This window comes from Microchirus variegatus, assembly GCF_963457635.1.
Source record: "Microchirus variegatus genome assembly, chromosome: 10".
NCBI classification, from domain to species: Eukaryota; Metazoa; Chordata; class Actinopteri; order Pleuronectiformes; family Soleidae; genus Microchirus; species Microchirus variegatus.
Window position 1 is genome coordinate 10,588,844 of NC_139811.1, and position 8,554 is coordinate 10,597,397.

Consider the following 8,554-nt stretch of genomic DNA (forward strand, 5'->3'; position numbering starts at 1 on the left):
ACACACACACACACTGGGGTTTTTTTTTGGGAACGGGTGTCGTTTACCCGACACTGTCCTCAGTGAGTCAGAGTGGACACCACATTCCGTCTCTCCATCAGTATGTCCCCGGGTTACGCAGGGCCAGCTGCGTCCTTCCCTTCCTTCCTTTCCTTTCCTTTCCTTTCCTTCCCCTTCTCAACTTCTCCTCGTCCAAAACAGCCCTTTAACTAATCTGTTTACCATTAACAGCTGTCTGCGTGGAGGGACTCCATCTTTAAAACAACAACAACAGCAAAGGGTTAAAAACCTCACAGTGTTAAATGTGTCTAATAAAACATGATTTGTGAAGGAGACTCGCCTTTAACTCACCGCTGTGTTTGGATCTGGTCCTCCCTCTGTCTCTTTATCTCCTCTCTCTCTCTTTCTGTAGCAGCAGAAAACTGGATTTAAGCCTTTTGTTTTCTCCCCTGTTCGGTTCCTGTTGAATTACTGAATGACTAGTGGGATGAATGAATGAATGAATGAATGGATAAAGACCATGCGTCGGCTATGAGGAGAGAGTGACCGCTGCTCTTGATCCGTCGTGTGTTAAAATCCAGTCCAGCTGTGGACTCACTGACATGTTTCCTCCTCCTCCTCCTCCTCCTCGAGGATGATGATGATGATGATGGTGGTGATGTCCAGAGTGGGAGCAGAAACTCGTCCAAACAGACACGAATAATATTAATAATTAGAATAATCTGGTTGTTATCTGCAGTGGAGCTATAAGGCTTCAAGGATGCGCGGAAAAATGAAGACAGGATTCATTGCTGTTGTCATCCAAAACATCCACCTCTCTCTCTCTCTGTGTGTGTGTGTGTGTGTGTGTGTGTGTGTGTGTGTGTGTGTGTGTGTGTGTGTGTGTGTGTCTTTCTCTCTCTCTCACCGCAGAAGTTTAACCACAACCGGGACAAACCGGTCGATGACCCGCCCGCTGATGGAGCCTGCAGGACTGTTACACCCGCCTGGGTTTTTTTTTTTGCTCCCGAGAAACGTGCTCGTTGCTGCGAATGAGGAAAAAAAAATGACAGCCGTCGTCGCCTCCTCCGCCTCCTCCTCCTTCTCCTCCTCCTCCTCTTCTTCCTCCTCCTCCGCCGGGTCCAACCAACATAAACCAAAAACGAACCGCGCGGCTCCTCAAACTCCGCCTGAGGCCGCACCGCTCGGCTCGGATTGGGGCTCGCGCGCTGACCGAGTCGCTCAGGAGCGAATGATCCTCCGCGGTCCCGCCTTTTCACCGCAGCGCTGTCGGTGTATAAAACGCACGAGAGGATCAGAGACTTTTAGTACACGTTTATGTTTTTTTGTTTTTACCACAAGAGCAACACTGTAGTTGTGTTGTTTTATCTTGTTTTTAACACATTTGTTCACAACAAAAACAACAACAACAACCCGCGTGTGATGCTGCGCCTCACTGGGAGCTGTCCATGGTGCTGAATGAGGCTGAGGCCCCCTTTAGTGACTCCAAATCTATGATTACATTGACACTATATAGAAGTTAACTGTATTATTGTGTAATGTATTATATAATCATGGTGTATTAGTCTCTCCCCTCTTTCCTCGACTACAGTGGCCCCTGCACCGCACTGATTAGTTAAGAGAGAGAGAGAGAGAGAGAGAGAGAGAGAGAGAGAGAGAGTGAAGGAAAGAGAAAGGAGGGGAGGATGGAGAGGGAGAGAGAGAGAGAGAGAGAGATTGGCAAGCGATGCATGAAGAATCGCGCCCGCGAGAGAAGCAGAGACGCCACTTAAAGAGCCACGGACCGTTTTTAATGATTCCACTCCAGCGAGGCTTCCACACAAGGCGGTCTGAGCTTCACAGTTCACTTCACACACCGGGGAACGAGCGCGCGCGTGCGTGCGTGTGTGTGTGTGTGTGTGTGAGGGAGTGTTTGTATGCGTTTAGGGTCTGCGCTCACGTGACTCTCTTGTGAGCAAATACGGGCACATATGAGCATTATGTGTGTGAGTGTGTTTGTGTGTGCCACAGGCAGCTGATCTGAGATCATTTTTGTTTTTAATCCTGATTTCCTCCACGAGTCCAATACATTTGATTAGATGAACAATTGCGCCCAAGTCTAATATCATTATTGGAATGTGTTAATCTATGTGTGTGCACATGAAACATTTGCCTCCCTCTGTGTCTTCAGTCGTGCCCATGTTTGTCAAGATGACAGACAGGCAGATAAATAAATGACAGTGTTTAGCGTAAACTGCAGTATTTCAGGATTATTGATCAGAATGCCTGATGATTAAATTGCAGACCGAGTGTGTGGCTGCTTAGTTTATGGAATTAGTGGTTTGTTGCACCGACTGTGAAATAAACAGGTGAGAGCGTATAGGAATTAAAGAAGTCTCAGCAGAGAGAGAGAGAGAGAGAGAGAGAGAGAGAGAGCAGGTGACAGGTCCTATCATCCTTCTCACTTGCTCTGCCACAGTGTGTATGCATCTGTGTGTGTGTGTGTGTGTGTGTGTGTGTGTGTGTGTGTGTGTGTGTGTGTGTGTGTGTGTGTGTGTGTGTGTGTGTGTGTGTGTGTGAGAGTTTCTGTCCGAGGCCCTTGGAAACTCATTAACATAGAAATGACTTCAGGAAGAGAAGTACAGCTTTTCACCTCTGGTGGGAGACGGGCAGGAGGGGAGGGAAGCTGCACGGTGACAGGAGGGAGGAGGAGGAGGAGTGACAGCCCGGGACGAAGAAAGGAAGAAGGGAAGAGTGAGGAGTAAAGTCGGAGGGAGGAGGCAACAGATGAGGGAAGGACAGACGGAGGAAGAGTGGAGGGAGGAGAAAGCAGTGATGCATGTTGCCATGGATGCCAAGAAAACTTTGCTATATCACATCATTTGTGCTGGCTAAAGTAGTCTGTGAATACATATAGTATGAAAATGGATGGATGCTCTGTCTGTTTGGGCTGTAATGTTGCACATTTGTGCTAAAAACATCAACACTCAAGTCTCTACATTAATCCATCCATTTATCAATTAATTCATTCATGCTTTTATACTATAGTTAATCGTTAAACGTGACTCGATTGGCCGCAGCCTGTGTTGCAAACTTTGCATAATGTGATTTGATTGGCAGACGATGGGAAACTTGAACATTCTCCACTTCTACCGCATGTAACACGAAGGAAAGAGGAGAATATACTGGACCCACAATGCAGTTCACTCATCAAACTAACTCGAGTAACATTAGCTGAACTAAGCATGGAGGACGTGACATAACGCTATTTTAAATGTCAGGCAATCAATAGTGTGGAGGCATTTTCATTTTACACATCAATACAGAGAGTGAAGATGTAACCTATGATGTAAATTAAAAGGTACATTATCAATCAATAATTCCATAATAATCTTTCATCCATTCATCCACCTTCTACCGCTTTATCCTCCGCATGAGGATCACTGGAGGCGCTGTGCCAAACTCAGGGACACGGAGACAAACAACCATCCACTCTCACACTCACACCTACCTACTATATTTACCTAATCCCCATACTGCATGTTTTTGGACTGTGGGAGGAAACTGGAGAACCCCGAGAAAACCCACACACGCGGAGAATAACAATCTCTCAGCGTAATATAAATAAAGTGGTTTGAGAGAGAACACTTCTGCATCTCTGTTTGGCTCCGTTTACCCTCACAACTGAATCTGTTGCACGACGGGAAGTTTCGACTATTTAAAGGCCAACGTGGAAACAGAGAAGGAGTTCTGCTTACACATACTCTGCACACGAGTACAGACGAAAACTTTCTAATGCCGGACCACCCTGAAATATCATAAAATGAAAGAGTCTGAAAGAGAGACGGACAATAAACCTAATGTCAACATCAGCAGATGAGAGTCATCAGTTCCCGGACGTGGAGAGATTGCCTCGGGGTCGTCGCTCGCTTATGAAACTGATGCATCTGTCTCCTCCCTCATCTCATGAGAACAGCTCAGGACAGAGAGCCACGATCCTAAAACATGAGTATTTTTTTAATAACCTGTGGATGAAACTCAAACAATCAGCTATTTCTCCAGTGATCGTGCTGCTGCAGCTGGAACTGTGAGTCAGGTTCAGGTTAAACACATAACCCAGGGTGATGTCACCCACTGGTTCATGGACTAAGTGTTGCAGATATGTGTAAACGGAGAAATTCTTCCACTTCCACTGATATGAAGCCTCGAGATTTGCATTTTGAAGTGGTGTCAAGTCATGTTTTTGAAACCAGAAATGCACAGATGTCATCTATACATGACGTGTAGGCACCTGATGGACAACACAAGCTGTCAATCACACAGGTGTCCACCCGTATGTGCTGTGCTTAACTGCCTATTTCTCATAAATGGGAACATCATACTCCATTGAAGAAGACTTGTTTACTAATATTATGAAGTTACATCTAAGCTCAATTTCACTTTGCCATTGCTACTTCAGCCATACTTGAGCACCATGTTGAAGAAGACACCATATTTGGATGAGAAGGTGGAGCTGGAACTCACTGAGGAGTGAAAGGACCAGCAGAAATATTCAGCTTTTCCTTTAACTGGACCATCATTTACAATACGCTGTATTAGAGAAGACCTGAGATCATAAACTCAGACAAAGAAAACACGTCTTCCTCTCCTCTCTTACTTCTCTCATACTTGGGCAGCGCAAAATGAGGATGAGGAGAAGAAAGTGTGGGGGTTGTTCTTGAAGTGAGGAGGAGGAGGAAGAGGAGGAAGACTGCAGGGTTTCTGCTCAGTGAGCTGGAACCTTCTCATGCCTCTGGCCAGTGCTCAGAGACTGGAGAGGAAGAGGAGGAGGAGGAGGGAAGACAAGGAGGAAGAAGGAAACCAAAAAGCCACACTGAAATTGTTAAGTGAAAACTAAAAATGTTTGGAGGAAGAACTATGATGATGATGATGATGATGAGGAGGAGGAGGTGCAATCTGAGTGACAGCAGCATGTTTGTGTGTCTGTGTATGCGTTAACTTACACATTCATCACTCTGTGTTTGTGTTTGTTATGGGCCTTTTTTATGCTTTTTAGAGTGTCAACACCGTCTTCGGATGTAGATCTATGCCTGTATGTGTATATGAATGTGTTTGTTTGATTGTGTGTGTGTGTGTATTTGTGTGTTTCACCAGATGGGAGTGACTCCAGGGCAGAGAGAGAGGACATATGGTGATGTGGCATGATTCTGGCGAGATGCTAATATGTCAAAACTGTGATTTATTACTCAGACACTGTCGTACACTATGAGAATGTGTGTGTGTGTGTGTGTGTGTGTGTGTGTGTGTGTGTGTGTGTGTAGACACCAGATCATTTCTGGCCATGATTCATTTCCCAAATTGAGAATTTGATGTCTTCTAATCATCTTGAAGGTTGGCGCTCTTTCAGCCTCAGTGGCAAACAGATGTGACACCACCCAATAAGAGATTATGCCATATTGACGTTTTGAAAAAAAGAATGAATGAACAAAATGCCACCTGCAACGAGGCAACTATTGGACAGTACCAACTGTAAATTAAAGCTGCGTCAGCGTTGTGCAGTAAGCTCTTGACTGTGTGCTGATGTGTTCTGGCCCGGTGTCGTATCTCACATTTTGTGCAAATTGGTCAATGAAATTTGTTAGTTACAGTGCACTTCCTGTTTCGGTTGGCCGACTTCCTGCTTGCAAACGTGTTCGGGGAGGGTCCCTGGTTTCACACACGAAGTTTCGATCAGTTTGGTCACTGTACGGCAAAGTTACGCCCTAATTACGCCCCAATTTATGTATGTTACGGCCATTTTTATATATATTCTCGATGGAGGTATGTATATCTTTGCTCATGCTAGTTACGCTGGTCTTAATTATGTGTTTATTCCAAACCATGCGATTGTGACTGACCATGTTTGCACTGTAAAAACACGAGTGAAGTGTCATTATGACTTATTCAAGTTACAAATATGATGCATTATAGATGTAACCCGGTCCATGATGGTCGTCTCAATCTCAGTTTCACTCGTCGCATGATGCATATACAATGTTACGCTGCGATCCAATGCCGTCACTTTGCGGGTAACGCAATAGCCATGCATTGTGGGAAATGTAGTTCATGGTCAACGCACGCCTTAAAGCAGCATGGACCTTTTTTTTTAATTAATCACTCGCGGGCCACATAAAATGAAGTAGCGGGCCACATCTGGTCCCCGGGCCTTGAGTTTGACACATGTGGTTGTAGGGCTTTAATGTGCGTTACGGAGACATTGAGTCAGTGATCACGTTAAAAAGTGTCTCTAATGTGCATGCATGCATGCATGTATGTATGTATGTATGTATGTATGTGTGCATGTGTTAGACAACAAATTACCGACAGAGATCTACTGATTGATGAAGAGAGAGAGAGAGAGAGAGAGGAAGTACACGGATGTATCTTAATTGTGAAGGCACACGTCCGATGGTGTGAAGATGTGTCTGATACGCTTGTCGAATGGAAATGGGTATATGTGTGTGTGTGTGTGTGTTGGACAACAGTTGACTGACAGACGGATTGATTGATGACGAGAGAGAGAGAGAGAGGGGGGATGTACAGGGTGAGTGTGGGGACACACACACACACACAATTTAGCTTAATTGTGAAGCCACATGGTGTGAAAGTGTGTCTGATATGCTTGGAAAATGTGTGTAGGGCAGCATGACAGTGAGGTGAAAGGAGAGAAAAATATAGTGTGAAATAAAGCCAATAAGCTCCTCAGTCATGCTCCCCTCGTTTAAGATCTGCTGAATGGAATAAATAAGAGATTCTTTTTTTTTTCCATCTCTCACTCCCTCCACTCTCTTCAGCCTCTTCTTTCCTTCATCCAAATCCATGTTATGTTACGCCCCAATCAACATGGCGACGGCTGATAACTAACTGTTTGCCACTCCTGGACAGCACATCTCCATTTCTAGCTTAGCAACTGTAACTAGGCACATCAGGCCCATAAAGCTTTTGGATTCCTCCACACTCTGACACGTTGAGCTGTAGTAGTGCAGTAAGAGTTACTGTGAGCTCAGCCAAAAACCAAAAAGATCTCACTGAACACTGAGACACAAAGAACAACAAGGCTCACCTAATAAAATCCATGCAAGCTTTAGTATATTAAATCTAAAGAGTGCATTTGCCAGTTTATCTCGTGGTTACTGTCACTTTTGAGCTGTGTGTGCCACACACAGGACCTGTTAATCCACTGCTGCCTCCACCAGTAGAATTTAATGTGTTATTTTAATGATTGAAATTGACGATTTACTCAGATTTTCCTCAATGGAAATGGTTTGTTCTGCATTCAGAGAGAGAGGGGAAGAGTCTTGGCTTTAAGGTTAGAAACTGTGTGTATTTTCTTTTTACTCCCTCTTTCTTTCTGTCCCCCTCCAGCTGACTGCATGCGCTCTGTGAAATTGATGGTGTCATTATGAGAAGCCTGGTTATTATTATTATTATTTTCATCACAGAGGCACATGAAGCCAAGCATGGCCTTACAGGCTGTGCACATAGATGGCTTCTGTATGTGTGTGTGTGTGTGTGTGTGTATATATAAAAAATAAAAGCCTGAGAACAGCCTGTCAAGGTGTGCATAATAATAGAGATTCATTCTGCGCTGGCTGTCAAGTTTGTCCAATATTGAACACATCATCATCAACAGGAGTCTCATTAATCTCTTTCTGTGATGAGCACATGCAGATTTACCGTGTCTAATAAACTAGACGACAACTACCAAGGCCGATGCAGGGGAACTGTACAGTGAAATGACCTCCAGGAGTTAAAAGTGTGGTTTGATTTGTCATTTATTAATTTATTATAGCGCTAGAAGAATTTAGGCAAAGTGTTAAACTGTGAAAACTGGTTTGAAAGTAAATGAGTCAGGACCTGGTTAACTTGACACTGCTTTTGAGTAGTTTCACTCACACACTCACTCAGCTGGAGGTTAAATCAATGTACATTCAATGTAAATCACTGGCATGAGTTTAACAGGAAAGTACTCTGTATATTTACAGTATATAAGTATAAGTATAATACGTTTCATTTCAATCAGACAGAAAATACAAGTGTTTGATTTGATTACCTCGACATGTTGCCACCACTTCCTGTGGTCTCCCTCAGAAGGGTCATGTGATGTTACATGTGACATGTCTTTCTTCTTGTTTTATACAGGTTTGTCAGGCAGCAGGAGGGGATGATTGCGCCCCCTGCTGGCTCAGGTGTGGGATAGGATGCGTCTCACACACACCTTATCCAGCCCGATTTCAAGTTTTCTTGCTTTGCCTTTTTTTTTCTCTTTTGTTGATTGTGTGTCTCCCTGTTATTTATTTTTCACACCACATCTAACACTATACATATATGTATATATATATATATACATATATATATATATATATATATATATATATATATGTATATATATAAATATATATATATATAACCCAATATAAAATCCAAAAGAGCTACACATCACGCCACAGAAGATACGCAACTCAGAGCCGGAAAACAATAGCAACTCCCAAAGTACATACATTAAAGGTGCCATATGTAAGAATGTGGCCAAAAT